Source organism: Pseudophryne corroboree, chromosome 10, assembly GCF_028390025.1.
Source record: "Pseudophryne corroboree isolate aPseCor3 chromosome 10, aPseCor3.hap2, whole genome shotgun sequence".
Classification (NCBI taxonomy): domain Eukaryota; kingdom Metazoa; phylum Chordata; class Amphibia; order Anura; family Myobatrachidae; genus Pseudophryne; species Pseudophryne corroboree.
This window is the reverse complement of record NC_086453.1, coordinates 338,220,130-338,233,972: the sequence shown is the minus strand read 5'-3', so window position 1 is coordinate 338,233,972 and position 13,843 is coordinate 338,220,130. Positions and strand designations below refer to the sequence as shown.

General features: G+C 46.8%; 1 protein-coding gene across 4 annotated transcripts in view; it reads right to left on the bottom strand.

Moving 5' to 3' along the window:
* The window catches only part of OPCML (opioid binding protein/cell adhesion molecule like), a 994,952-nt gene that overhangs the window by 364,370 nt on the left and 616,739 nt on the right, over nucleotides 1-13,843 (bottom strand). The gene's annotated exons all lie outside the window — the stretch shown is intronic.

The window sequence follows — 13,843 nt, the reverse complement described above, 5'->3', positions numbered from 1 at the left end:
TGTTTACATGGGCGACTGCCGTGATGTTGTCCGACTGGATCAACACCGGTCTTCCTTGAAGCAGAGGTTCCGCCTGGCTTAGAGCATTGTAGATTGCTCTTAGTTCCAGAATGCTTATGTGAAGAGACTTTTTCAGGCTCGACCACACTCCCTGGGAATTTCTTCCCTGTGTGACTGCTCCCCAGCCTCTCAGGCTGGCATCCGTGGTCACCAGGATCCAATCCTGTATGCCGAATCTGCGGCCCTCCAATAGATGAGCCTCCTGCAACCACCACAGAAGGGATACCCTTGTCCTCGGCGACAGGGTTATCCGCAGGTGCATCTGAAGATGCGACCCTGACCATTTGTCCAACAGATCCCTTTGCATGGAATCTGCCGAAAGGGATTGCTTCGTAAGAAGCTACCATTTTTTCCCAGGACTCTTGTGCATTGATGTACAGACACCTTTCCTGGTTTTAGGAGGTTCCTGACCAGGTCAGATAACTCCTTGGCTTTTTCTTCGGGAAGAAAAACCTTTTTCTGAACTGTGTCCAGAATCATCCCCAGGAACAGCAGACGAGTTGTCGGCATTAATTGGGATTTTGGAATATTCAGAATCCATCCGTGCTGCTTTAGCACCTCTTGAGATAGTGCTAAACCCATCTCTAGCTGTTCTCTGGACCTTGCCCTTATTAGGAGATCGTCCAAGTATGGGATAATTAATACGCCTTTTCTTCGAAGAAGAAATATTATCTCGGCCATTACCTTTGTAAAGACCCGAGGTGCCGTGGACAAACCAAACGGCAGCGTCTGAAACTGATAGTGACAGTTTTGTACAACGAACCTGAGGTACCCCTGGTGTGAGGGGTAATTGGAACGTGGAGATACGCATCCTTGATGTCCAAGGATACCATAAAGTCCCCTTCTTCCAGGTTCGCTATCACTGCTCTGAGTGACTCCATCTTGAACTTGAACTTCTTTATGTATAGGTTCAAGGACTTCAGATTTAGAATAGGCCTTACCGAGCCATCCGGCTTCGGTACCACAAATAGAGTGGAATAATACCCCTTCCCTTGTTGTAGAAGAGGTACCTTGACTATCACCTGCTGAGAATACAGCTTGTGAATGGCTTCCAAAACCGTCTCCCTTTCTGAGGGGGACGTTGGTAAAGCAGACTTCAGGAAACGGCGAGGTGGCTCTGTCTCTAATTTCAACCTGTACCCCTGAGATATTATCTGCAGGATCCAGGGATTTACCTGCGAGTGAGCCCACTGCGCGCTGTAATTTTTGAGACGACCGCCTACCGCCCCCGAGTCCGCTTGCGAAGCCCCAGCGTCATGCTGAGGCTTTTGTAGAAGCCGGGGAGGGCTTCTGTTCCTGGGAAGGAGCTGCCTGTTGCTGTCTCTTCCCTCGTCCTCTGCCTCGTGGCAGATATGAATAGCCCTTTGCTCTCTTATTTTTAAAGGAACGAAAGGGCTGCGGTTGAAAGGTCGGTGCCTTTTTCTGTTGGGGAGTGACTTGAGGTAGAAAAGGTGGATTTCCCGGCCGTAGCCGTGGCCACCAAATCCGATAGACCGACCTCAAATAACTCCTCTACGCATCGCCTGTCCACTGTCGTGTCCATAAAGCTCTTCTGGCCGAAATGGACATAGCACTTACCCGTGATGCCAGTGTGCAGATATCTCTCTGTGCATCACGCATATAAAGAAATGCATCCTTTATTTGTTCTAACGACAGTAAAATATTGTCCCTGTCCAGGGTATCAATATTTTTGATCAGGGACTCTGACCAAACTACCCCAGCACTGCACATCCAGGCAGTCGCAATAGCTGGTCGTAGTATAACACCTGCATGTGTGTATATACCTTTTTGGATATTTTCCATCCTCCTATCTGATGGATCTTTAAGTGCGTCCGTCTCAGGAGAGGGTAACGCCACTTGTTTTGATAAGCGTGTTAGCGCTTTGTCCACCCTAGGAGGTGTTTCCCAGCGCTCCCTAACCTCTGGCGGGAAAGGGTATAAAGCCAATAACTTCTTTGAAATTAGCAGTTTTTTATCGGGGCACCCCACGCTTCATCACACACGTCATTTAATTCTTCTGATTCGGTAAAAACTACTGGTAGTTTTTTCACACCCCACATAATACCCTGTTTAGTGGTACCTGTAGTATCAGCTAAATGTAACATCTCCTTTATTGCCAAAATCATATAACGTGTGGCCCTACTGGAAAATACGGTTGATTCGTCACCTTCACCACCGGAATCAGTGCCTGTGTCTGGGTCTGTGTCGACCGACTGAGGCAAGGGACGTTTTACAGCCCCTGACGGTGTTTGAGGCGCCTGGACAGACACTAATTGAGTGTCCGGCCGCCTCATGTCGGCAAACGACTGCTTAAGCGAGTTGACGCTATCCCGTAATTCCACAAATAAAGGCATCCATTCTGGTGTCGACCCCCTAGGAGGTGACATCCTCATATTTGGCAATTGCTCCGCCTCCACACCAATAACGTCCTCATACATGTCGACACACACGTACCGACACACAGCAGACACACAGGGAATGCTCTATACGAAGACAGGACCCACTAGCCCTTTGGGGAGACAGAGGGAGAGTCTGCCAGCACACACCAAAAAGCGCTATATATGACAGGGATAGCCTTATGATTAAGTGCTCCCTTATAGCTGCTCTTATATTAATATATTGCCATTTATTCTGCCCCCCCTCTCTGTTATACCCTGTTTCTGTAGTGCAGTGCAGGGGAGAGACCTGGGAGCCTTCCTGACCAGCGGAGCTGTGACAGAAAATGGCGCCGTGTGCTGAGGAGATAGGCCCCGCCCCTTTTTCGGCGGGCTCGTCTCCCGCTATTTAGTACATTTAGGCAGGGGTAAATATCTCCATATAGCCTCTGGGGCTATATGTGAGGTATTTTTAGCCTTTTTAAAGGTTTTCATTTGCCTCCCAGGGCGCCCCCCCCCAGCGCCCTGCACCCTCAGTGACTGCCGTGTGAAGTGTGCTGAGAGGAAAATGGCGCACAGCTGCAGTGCTGTGCGCTACCTTAAGAAGACTGCAGGAGTCTTCAGCCGCCGATTCTGGACCTCTTCTTGCTTCAGCATCTGTGAGGGGGCCGGCGGCGTGGCTCCGGTGACCATCCAGGCTGTACCTGTGATCGTCCCTCTGGAGCTTCATGTCCAGTAGCCAAGAAGCCAATCCATCCTGCACGCAGGTGAGTTCACTTCTTCTCCCCTCTGTCCCTCGTTGCAGTGATCCTGTTGCCAGCAGGAATCACTGTAAAATAAAAAACCTAAGCTAAACTCTCTAAGCAGCTCTTTATGAGAGCCACCTAGAATTGCACCCTTCTCGGCCGGGCACAAAAATCTAACTGGAGTCTGGAGGAGGGTCATAGGGGGAGGAGCCAGTACACACCACCTGACCTGTAAAAGCTTTACTTTTGTGCCCTGTCTCCTGCGGAGCCGCTATTCCCCATGGTCCTTTCAGGAACCCCAGCATCCACTTAGGACGATAGAGAAATTTTATTATATTTGCATGTTATTCTGTATGGAAAAGCATAGATAATCCCTATAACCTATTCCCTACATAGCCTATAACAGCAGCCAGAAGCAGAGCAGTGCACGGCCAGTCACCACAGCAACATTTGGATATAGTCTTAGTGATGCCATTCTCGGTCAGGAGGGAACAGGGGCATTGGAGGTTGTGGCTAGTTGACACTGTCAGTCTCTTTACCTGCAGTTCCCTTTGCGCCCCCCAGGAGTTTCCGCAGGGGCCAGGACAAGGCAGTTACCCGCGCAGCTATATTGATTTACATTGTTTGCCGTGTATTTCCCCAGAGAGTTCCTGAAAGTCTCCAACATGCATAGGCTACATTAACGGGACCCGGTCTTAAGATCGACACTGTCTAGGTCAACAATGTTTAGGTCGACAGTCACTAGGTCAACAGGGCTGAAAGGTTGACAGGGTTTCTAGGTCGACATGAATTTTTCATTTTTTTTTTCTTTTTTGTAACTTTTTCATACTTAACGATCCACGTGGACTACGGTTGGAGCGGTAATCTGCGCCGAGCGAAGCGGTAGCAGAGCGAAGCACCTTGCCCGAAGCATGGCGAGCGAAGCGAGCCATGCGAGGGGACACGGGGCACTAATTGTGGTTCCCGGTCACTCTACGAAGAAAGTGACCAAAACCCCCCCAAAAAAACCTCATGTCGACCTTTTGACCTGTCGACCTAGAAACCTCGTCGACCTTCCAATCCTGTCGACCTATACTGGTCGACCTAGACACTGTCGATCTAACAGAAAGTCTAATAAATGCTATCACCAGATGATTGTGGGGCATATGCATCTACGCTTGGAGAGAGATAAAATGGAGAGAGATTTGGGGTCTATTTACTAAAGGGGGGTACTCACGGGAGAGATGTGTGCTGAGCGATATTAACACAGACCGCTCAGCACACATCTCTCTCCCCGCTCAGCACAGCGCAATGTGCTGAGCGAGGGGGCAAGCCGACGGGGGGGCGCTCACTTCACACAACGGTGAAGTGAGCGACCCGCTAGATTGAGCCTGCATGCAGGCTCAATCTAGCACCGGCGATAGCGATGCGCGGGGCCGCGCATCGCTATCGCTGGGGGGCATACACACGGCAGATCCGTGCTTAAAATCTAAGCAATCTAGCAAGATTGCTTAGATTTTAAGCACGGATCTCTCCGTGTGTACCCCCCTTAAGCCATGGACAAGAATAAAGTGGATGGAGATAAAGTAGCAGCCAGCCAGACTGACGCAACCTGTGGCATGGAAGTTACTGTAGGAGCCGATTGGCTGGTACTTTATCTCTCTCCAATGCTTAATACATCTGCCCCTGTATCTCAGATCTATAATTTAGATGATTTATATGAGACAACTCCAAAACCCATAACCCAAAAAAGATGACTAGGGTCTACGTGGGAGAACAAGTCACCCATCATTGCACGCCAACACGAGGACATACTGTACATGTCATGTGATCACCAGCTGCAGTGGGGCTCATTATCTGGAATCCTGGTGAAGATTACACATTGTTCTACTTGCTGTATAAATAAACACAAACGCACTGAATTGCTGCCAAGCTTCAGCCGTAATTATTGTGTACGAGGGGAATTACCACCCCACACACAGAAGACTGGTTCATTCCATTCTGCTGTAGTCACTCTAAGATGTTGTGAAAGTTCTACACGAATGTCAACATGCTGAAATACTAGAACTGGAATCAAGAGTAAGCATGGAACGCCGCCATTTTGACACACGTGCCTTACAGATGAGGTGGGGGGGGGGGGGGAGGGGGAAGGGGGTAATTCAAGCAGCAGCAATCGTAGGCGAAAGTAAATGAAATATTTTTTCACCTCCCACAGTTCGACTCACATATTACACACTGTTCATGCTTTTATTTCCTGCCGTTTCTTGCGAAATAGTATAGGCGGGCGTGAACAGCCTAATCACATGCACCTTTAGTGATTCATTATCAGGTGATAAAAAGTTGTACACATCATCATCGTTAAGCTGGGTACTCACTGCTAGATTTATCTGCAGATCAATGGATCTGCAGATATATCTATAGCCAGATCGGGCAGTGTGTTGTGCATACACACTGCCCGATCCTTCGTGACTGGCGTCACGAACTGGGCTGGCATTTACATACGCCGGCCCAGTTCAGCCCTCAATCACCGCCGGCTGCTGCAGCATGTGTACGGCATACACACACAACGATGCACCAATACATCTGTAGATAAATTGGTCATCGTGTGTGCTGCAGGGCCGACGTTCACAGACATATTGCTGGTACGCAGTGGTTGACGGGCCAGCGATATATCTGCCGTTCGATGGAACGGTGGATATATCGGCCAGTGTGCACTCAGCATTAGGGGCCGTATTGGGCAAGGATGGGCTGATGACACCGCTTAGCGTACAGTTGCAGACGCGACTGCGGAAAAAGACACAGACGGGTGCGCTGCTTTGTCCAGCACAGAATCAGCTTCTTAATGATGAAACACTCCAGACCTCATGTATAACACGTGAATCCCACCTTTCAGTTTTATGTTTAATAATAAATCATAGAAATAATTGGCATATGGTGCAGGGGTATATCCTTTCACGATTCTGGAATCCATTTATTATCAGATTGATTAACATGGCAACAAAGGGGGTAATTCTGAGTTGATCGCAGCAGCAAATTTGTTAGCAGTTGGGCAAAACCATGTGCACTGCAGGGGGGCAGATATAACATGTGCAGAGAGAGTTAGATTTGGGTGTGGTGTGTTCAATCTGAAATCTAAATTGCAGTGTAAAAATAAAGCAGCCAGTATTTACTCTGCACAGAAACAAAATAACCCACCAAATCTAACTCTCTCTGCACATGTTACATCTGCCCCACCTGCAGTGCACATGGTTTTGCCCAACTGCTAACAAATCAAATTTGCTGCTGCGATCAACTCTGAATTAGTCCTATAGATGCAACATATACATTAGAAGTGTATATTATGGCAGCTGAGCAAGGTGAAAGTACAGTACATGCCTAGTAGCGGCACGTGTACCAAAACATACCTGTTACCCGTTTGTTAAAAAGTCAACTCCGAGCGTCGGTAAAATTAAATGCATCACTGCAATATTTTTTTTTTCATCAGCTTACAACTTTCTAAAATGAAGGGGGTATTGGCTGGCCCCCAAAACAGGCAAAAGGAAAACCATGTATGCGTACATACAGATGTGTCCTCATACATCTTGCCTGAATACGCCACGCAGCAGGAGCCGAAGGTCCCGTGCACCTCCCTTAGCGCCGGGCGTACTCTTTCTGCCGAAAATACGTCTTATTCGCATTGCTATGCAAAATGGAGGCACAAGCAGACTCTGCTGATTAAAATGATATGCAGCCTATATTAGAAAAAAGCCACTGACATTGTAAGTAACATTTTATATACAGATACAGCCGCGGTCACACTCAGAATACCGACATGCCACATATGTTAATCACTATAAGCTGAGTGTCCTATCTGCATCGTTTTGCACATAAGACGCATTTTAATGGTGAACGTCCACGTAAAGACGCTCTGCGCTACCGAGTAATGCCACGACATGGCGTGCCTACAAGGGATGTTTAACAGGCAGGGAGGCTAGATGTAAGTGGACACATGTAGATTTTTAAACATAAAGGTAAAGCATAACTGGAGGCTACACCAGGACGGGCTGCCGGAGTAAATAGTGACCCCGATAGCTCTAGACATTTTTAGATGCCAAAATAATGATGTGGATTCAATCAAAATAAAAATAAAAATTCCCACTGCAATCACGATGATGACGAGGAGGAGGAGTAGTTACATACGTGTTCCATGCAATAATCATTAAATGAACCCCCAAATAATGTAGCATCCAATAAATATGCAAACTATAACAAATCAAAAATATATTTTTTCCCCACAAGCTTAGGAGATTCTGATTGGCCTTTCACTCCTTGTCACGACAAAAAGCGACCAATCACCATGCAGACTGACCACACTCTGCCCGCATGACCCCACCTACAGTACTACGACCGACACTGAAGCTATATTCTAAGTATCACCAAGACGGTAAAGGAACGCGTTCCACTCACTAGATCCAGCCACCTTTTATAGAACTATAAAGCTCAGCAAAGATCTGAAGAAGCATCAAAGCGGAGTACAGTCTCCACAATTACCGTCTATTCACAATTAATGGAAGCGGCTGATGGAGGCGGATGTCCTGCTATCTATTTATTTCTGCAGCCATTCAATAGGGATTGCTATTTTCATTACCATGTGGCTGCTGAGTTACATCTAGTAGGCGGGGAGCTGGTCTCACCAGGGATGAGAGGATGCTTAGAGGGCCCTCATACATCTTACAGGGGAGACAAAGAGCTGGGAGCTAGGATCCCGCTGGAGTCTTGATCTTTTCTAACCCTAATTAAATCCTAAAGTGCGCTGCTGACGGGAGAACTTCCAGAAGGTAATTATGCAGCTTAACATTGTAATTTTAAGGAAACACAACTAACCTACAGAGAGAAGATGAGCGAGACAGACAGGGAAATGAGTTAATAGAGGAATACTTTTATGTAAAATCACCAGCGACTGGAAAAAGTAATGCAAAAAACCCCCAAACAATGGGTGGAATTAAATTTTTTGAAAAGTCGGTTGGGTGTCTGTTTTTTTCCTGTCTATTAGATAGGAAAAAACAGACACCCAAGTGACTTTTCAAACTATTGATTACCCCCCAAAATGTTTACTTGTGAAAAAAAAGGGGGGGGGGGGGGAATCACCAAGATTTTGTTTCATAGGACTGAATAGATTTAAATATTTAAAGGCCCTCTATCTGCTCCTTACAGAATTGTCCGAAGACATAAGAAAGACATAGACGTACAATAATATGGTTTTGTGTAATGTTTTTTCATGGGCGTGAATCATTAGATCTACACTAAAAAGGTTGACCACTAATGTGGTCCGATTATAGTCCACGTGGATGGTAAAGTATGAAAAAGTTGTAAAATGTAAATATATAAAACTTGTGTCGACGATTGTCACGTCGACCTTTTGACCTGTCGACCATTTGAACTGTCTACCTTGTACAAGTTGACCTTTTCACCTTGCCGACCTAATGCATGTCAACTATTAGTGGTCGACCTTTTGACTGTAGACCTTTTTAGTGTAGACCTATAGACCGATTACCGTTTTTCAGACATCAGATGTCTTGGAGATAACAAATATCTCTTCCCGAGTCTGGTGATAGCTCCTCCCACATAATAGTGCACATTAGTGCAGCGCTATGTTAGTGCTGTGACTTATAGAAGCACAGTGATCTCAGGGTTGCACCATCTTATTTAAATAAGCCATTCTGGAGACAGTCCAATTTCAGCCTGTAAATCAGTAGTAAACAGCAGAACATATTAGCAGGCCTAAATTCGGGGGCTCCATGCTACCGCCATGTGTAGGACGCATAAGACGAGGCACAGGCTCAGATGCACAAGCCCCGAATAAGGTTTACGGAGCTACAACAATAGCTCGGAGAGTCACGGCGACACAGGCCCGCACAGCTACCTAATCAGGCTGCTCCAACAGCTACATCATCTGAGTAATTACAGTGATAAAAAGCAATAGATTACTTGTCATACAGTATATCAATCTGATTCACACTTTATCCCTGCCAAAAGAACATCATTTCATTTATTTAATAACAGGAAACGGAGAGGCTCCCATGATATCTCCGGAGACCTTGAATGTACAGTTTATTTTTTCAAAGCAAACAAAAGTTAATAACAGCTGTAGATGCATTGTAGCGGTGTAGAACCTGGCATGAACTTTACTGCGTCATGGCTAAACGCAGAGGATTTATACCAGCAGTATCACACCAGAGAACTGGGAAAGCTTCTACAAACATCTGACATATTCTCATCTTCCAGTATGAGTGATGCCAGAGACGCTCATCTCTAGTAGGGACATATCTCATCCATACCAGAAAGTGACACAGGTAACGCTAGCTCTCAATACAGTGTCCACGTTAGGACATATCATTACCAGAAAGTGACACAGGAAACCCTACCTCTCACTACGGTGTCCATGTTAGGACAGATCTCATCAGTACCAGAAAGTGATACAGGTAACGCTACCTCTCACTACGGTGTCCATGTTAGGACATATCTCATCCATACCAGAAAGTCACACAGGTAACGCTACCTCTCACTACAGTGTCCATGTTAGGACAAATCTCATCCATACCAGAAAGTGAAACAGGTAACGCTAGCTCTCCCTACAGTGTCCACGATAGGACATATCATTACCAGAAAGTGACACATGTAATGCTACCTCTCACTACGGTGTCCATGTTAGGTTATATCTCATCCATACCAGACACAGGTAACACTAGCTTGCAATACAGTGTCCACGATAGGACACATCATTACCAGAAAGTGACACAGGTAACGCTAGCTCTCACTACAGTGTCTATGTTAGGACAGATCTCATCCATACCAGAAAGTGACACAGGAAACCCTACCTCTCACTACGGTGTCCATGTTAGGACATAGCTCATCCATACCAGAAAGTGACACAGGAAACCCTACCTCTCACTACGGTGTCCATGTTAGGACATATCTCATCCATACCAGAAAGTGACACAGGTAACGCTACCTCTTACTACGGTGTCCATGTTAGGACATATCTCATCCATACCAGAAAGTGACACAGGTAACGCTACCTCTCACTACGGTGTCCATGTTAGGACATATCTCATCCATACCAGAAAGTGACACAGGTAACGCTAGCTCTCACTACAGTGTCCATGTTAGGACAGATCTCATCAGTACCAGAAAGTGACACAGGAAACCCTACCTCTCACTACGGTGTCCATGTTAGGACATATCTCATCCATACCAGAAAGTGACACAGGAAACCCTAGCTCTAACTACAGTGTCCATGTTAGGACAGATCTCATCCATACCAGAAAGTGACACAGGTAACGCTAGCTCTCACTACGGTGTCCATGTTAGGACAGATCTCACCCGTACCAGAAAGTGACACAGGTAACGCTACCTCTCACTACAGTGTCCATGTTAGGACATACAGTATCTCATCCATACCAGAAAGTGACACAGGTAACGCTAGCTCTCACTACAGTGTCCATGTTAGAACAGATCTCACCCATACCAGAAAGTGACACAGGTAACGCTACCTCTCACTACGGTGTCCATGTTAGGACATATCTCATCCATACCAGAAAGTGACACAGGTAACGCTACCTCTCACTACGGTGTCCATGTTAGGACATATCTCATCCATACCAGAAAGTGACACAGGTAACGCTAGCTCTCACTACAGTGTCCATGTTAGGACAGATCTCATCAGTACCAGAAAGTGACACAGGAAACCCTACCTCTCACTACGGTGTCCATGTTAGGACATATCTCATCCATACCAGAAAGTGACACAGGTACCGTTACCTTTCACTACGGTGTCCATGTTAGGACATATCTCATCCATACCAGAAAGTGACACAGGAAACCCTACCTCTCACTACGGTGTGCATGTTAGGACATATCTCCTCCATACCAGAAAGTGACACAGGAAACCCTACCTCTCACTACGGTGTCCATGTTAGGACATATCTCATCCATACCAGAAAGTGACACAGGTAACGCTAGCTCTCACTACAGTGTCCATGTTAGGACAGATCTCACCCGTACCAGAAAGTGACACAGGAAACCCTAGCTCTCACTACAGTGTCCATGTTAGGACAGATCTCACCCGTACCAGAAAGTGACACAGGAAACCCTAGCTCTCACTACAGTGTCCATGTTAGGACAGATCTCACCCGTACCAGAAAGTGACAAAGCGAATAGTAATTTCTACACCGCAATTTCAGTTTCTTCAGCCACTGCTTATAATTTATTAAAATCACAGTGTGAGCGCAGTAAAGGGCTGACACAGGACATCACTACACATGCTCAGAGGAGCAGTGCGGGGTCTAGTAGATGACAGTTTGCATCACGAATATATATAGGGACCTAAACAATATTTACATCTCAAAGTATTAACCATATACCTGTTCATCCAATTCTTTGGGTAGACCATTCTATCTGATTCCTATTTATGTTAATTTATTAATTCATTCAGTTTTTATGCAGTGACTCCCTGTATAAACTCCCTGGCCATTGTTTTACTAGTTGTTACTCATTTAAAGAGTCTTTGGGGGTCATTCCGACCCATTCGCACGCAGCGGTTCTTCGCTGCGGTGCGAACGGGTCGGGGCTGCACTGCGCACGGGCGTCGTTGCCCGGCGAGCAGCAAAAAGTTGCTACATGCGATCAACTCGGAATGAGGGCCTTTGTTGTCTCTTCTTTTTTTAATCTACTATGTAAAAAAAACTAATTAAAATATTAACGCCCTAGTACAGTGATACTGTAAAACCAAAAACCTTCAACAACAATCTATTGAATCCTATTTCCTTATGTGATCTCCCAGTCCCTCTGTGACTGCCCAGTTGCTCCAGTCTTCCCAGTCCTATGTACGCTTGGTCTTCCAGTGACCTTTCACTTTCTTGGTGTCCTCCAGTCTCTATGTAACTTCCCAAGTAAAATCTTTAATAAAAAAAAAACCCTATTCCTGAGTGCTTTCTCAGTCTGTCACCGATTCCTAGTCTCTCCATTAGTATGGCAATCAGTGGCTAGCAAACATTAATGGACTCCAAAGGTTCTCTGCCCACAATGGTAGAGATGCAGCAATTCCCCACAAACCCACCCACCCGGTGCTTAGTCTTGCTCCCCGTCATGCTGATCAGCTCTATTCCCTTTCAGTGATCAGACTGACACCTTTCCATAACCCACTGCTGGAACGCTCATAGATGATTCAAACTGTAAATGTTTCTCCCTCAATGATATCCTACAATTGATGGAAACCATCGATGGAGGCCTTCTACGGTGAACCCTTTGACAGCCACCATTATATCTCTCAGTGCTCTCGCGGCCTTTCAGTGATGCTGTCAATGTATATATTCCATCTCTGCTAGCTCCACATGTTGCAATAATTTCTGCTCGGGCCACCACCCGAGTGGGGATTTCGGCCGGCGGTTAGTATTTCGACCGCCGGTATTCTGGCATCTGTCTCCTGGCAGCCGGGATCCTGACAACCGATAAATTGGCTGCCTCCCTCTGCTCCAGCTGCAGACCAGGATACCCTTTCAACGGAGTCCTAATATAGGGCAGATAGCTCCAGATCCCCTCAGATGAGAGTACCGACTTTAAGAGTGATTCGAAGTGTTTTTTTTCCCCACAGCTCCAAGAGAAGTGAGACACATACTGTAGCTCAGCACAGTTGGGGGCCGCACTCTTATGTAAGACCCCCTGCAGGACTCCTACAGTGACATGTCGCATTTGTTGCTGTGTACACATGACTGCACAGCATCCCTGAAGCTTTTACACGCTTGTACACCACGATGTGCTCTCAGGTAGGTTCCCATGGCGTTTGGGTACTGACAGATTAAAGCCTTGGTGTAGAAAACAGTATAAAAGCAAAAGATATCGATTGCGGCCCAGAGAAAACTGCAGCCCCTCGTGTTTCATGCTTGAATGTGGTACAGTATATGCCACATTATATTATATTTCTCTATCGTCCTAAGTGGATGCTGGGGTTCCTGAAAGGACCATGGGGAATAGCGGCTCCGCAGGAGACAGGGCACAAAAGTAAAGCTTTTACAGGTCAGGTGGTGTGTACTGGCTCCTCCCCCCATGACCCTCCTCCAGACTCCAGTTAGATTTTTGTGCCCGGCCGAGAAGGGTGCAATTCTAGGTGGCTCTCATAAAGAGCTGCTTAGAGAGTTTAGCTTAGGTTTTTTATTTTACAGTGATTCCTGCTGGCAACAGGATCACTGCAACGAGGGACAGAGGGGAGAAGAAGTGAACTCACCTGCGTGCAGGATGGATTGGCTTCTTGGCTACTGGACATGAAGCTCCAGAGGGACGATCACAGGTACAGCCTGGATGGTCACCGGAGCCACGCCGCCGGCCCCCTCACAGATGCTGAAGCAAGAAGAGGTCCAGAATCGGCGGCTGAAGACTCCTGCAGTCTTCTTAAGGTAGCGCACAGCACTGCAGCTGTGCGCCATTTTCCTCTCAGCACACTTCACACGGCAGTCACTGAGGGTGCAGGGCGCTGGGGGGGGGCGCCCTGGGAGGCAAATGAAAACCTTTAAAAAGGCTAAAAATACCTCACATATAGCCCCAGAGGCTATATGGAGATATTTACCCCTGCCTAAATGTACTAAATAGCGGGAGACGAGCCCGCCGAAAAAGGGGCGGGGCCTATCTCCTCAGCACACGGCGCCATTT